Genomic DNA, 2024 nt, shown 5'->3' on the forward strand with positions numbered 1-2024 from the left:
CTACAGTGAAAGTATCTGACTCTGTGGATTCTCAGCACATGTGTTCTTGTTCAAGAACTTGCCAACTGCACAGTTGGAAAGGCTTCCAGACCTCAGTGGCTCCTGGCCTGCCTGCACCCACCTCTTCAGAAAGCATTTCTTCAGTGCCAACATATGCACTATCTTCCAATAAAAAGAATTTATTTTCAGGGGATGAATTGATCGTTTTCCTTGACTTACCTAGTAAATTGGTGAGTCAGGGGATTATTCTATAATTTTCATAGAATAATTTTCACCCATGGCTGCAAAATCCAGCATTGCTCATGCAAACAGTCACCCAAGAAGGAATACCACACTTGTACTCCTCCCACTGGTCTGAAGTTAGGTTAGTGGGATCATGAAACAGCAAGCCTCGCAGATCTTCTCTCTTAAGTCGTCTGACTTTCACTGAAAATGACCATTTTGGTCTCTCTTTCTCCTCCTATGTTCTCATTTCTCCATTCCACTTCCCTTCTGAGGTTGGATAGGAAGGGGTCAAAGGGAGTCAGAATTGAGAAGGCAGGGAGTCAAAGGAAGTGAAAAGAAGCAAGAGGGCAGGGAAAGATGAAGGCTTAGAATTAGGGGAATTTATCCCATATGTCAGCTCAGGCAGCATGTATAACTTAGGAAAAATAATTTCATAGACAACAGTTTTTGAAATGAAAGCCATCTTAAAATAGAGGTGCACAGCTGGCTCAGTGGGTAGAGCATGAGACTCTTGATCTTGAGGTCATGGGTTCAAGCCCCATGCTGGGTATAGAGATTACTTTAAAAATTGACTTAAAATACATTTGAGAATATTGGTTTTTCAAAATTACAATATTTTTCTGACAGGAAGAGCTTACCAAAACAAAAATTACAGCAATGATGGTTCAAAGATGGTGGGAGAATTCTCTAGGGAATCCTTGGGCAGAAAACCCAGGTGGAAGAGTAAAGAAGAGGAAGAAGTCCTGGCTCAAGATCACATGTCAGAGAGCACAGAGCAAGCCAACCTGGAAGGCCAGGGTGGGAAAGAAGCCGGGGCCTGTGAGCAGGGCCACAACAGAGCTGCCAAGAGCAGGTGAGGCCGAGAACAGAATGGGGATACTGCCCTGAGGGCAAATTGGGGAAGCTGGACACAATTTCCTGTGGGCAGTCTTGTAGGAACAGGAAGCTATGGCCAAGTTTCACTGACTTTACCCCATGTCTAAAATGGCTGAAATCCCTCCTATAAGACAGCAATGAGTGTTTTGTTACTTCTTTACCAGAAACATGTCTTGTCAAAAACCCACAGATAAAGACACCATCTATACCGCTACTTACCAAACACTGAGAAAAATAAGACCCGTGTCTCAAATATTCTATTTAAATTTCTTACCTGCCATGTATTCTATTTCTGTTCTTTCTATGGGTTTAGAATTAAAATGTTCTCTCTTCTGTTTGAAATAGTGCTGATCCTTTTCCCATCTGCTCATCTCTCGATGAACACTGTGCATCTCTTTCCATTATCCAAGGCATTTTGAATGTATCTCTGTTCACTCTACTTGAGCAGATTCCCCCACCCTCACTCCTTCATTTTGTTATTGCACCCTGTTCAAGTGTTTCATCTGCCTTGAGAAAACTCTCCACTTCATGAAACACAAGACCACCACTCAAAGTGGCATAAACAAGATGGAAATGTCTTAGGTTGTACAGCATGCTGTCTCAATGCAGAGCATCTCCAAAATTGCTTCATTCAAAGGCACAGCAGCCTCAAAGACATAACTGCTTCCATCTTCCTGCTTTACTATCTATAGTGTTTGTTTCCATCAACCTAGCTCCTCCATTTTTCAAAATAGCAGCCATAAAGGTCCTGAGGTCACCTGCAGACACAGCAACCTCCAGTACATAAAGAACTGGGTCTTCCTCTGTGTCTCTTTTTAACAACCATTACCAAAAGGGCCCTCTATCAGTCAAGATTTGGGCAGGGAAGAGCTGCTACACTCACAGAATTTAACCAAAGTGCATTTGATGGAGGGACAATGTAG

General features: G+C 42.6%; 1 non-coding gene across 1 annotated transcript; it reads left to right on the forward strand.

The window, feature by feature from the left end:
* The first annotated feature begins 702 nt into the window (after positions 1 to 702).
* On the forward strand, positions 703 to 775 carry TRNAK-CUU. Its single transcript has one exon. It is a non-coding gene; the product is annotated as a tRNA-Lys (tRNA).
* The last annotated feature ends 1249 nt before the right edge of the window (positions 776 to 2024 follow it).

This window comes from Canis lupus, chromosome 2 (genome assembly GCF_011100685.1).
Source record: "Canis lupus familiaris isolate Mischka breed German Shepherd chromosome 2, alternate assembly UU_Cfam_GSD_1.0, whole genome shotgun sequence".
NCBI classification, from domain to species: domain Eukaryota; kingdom Metazoa; phylum Chordata; class Mammalia; order Carnivora; family Canidae; genus Canis; species Canis lupus.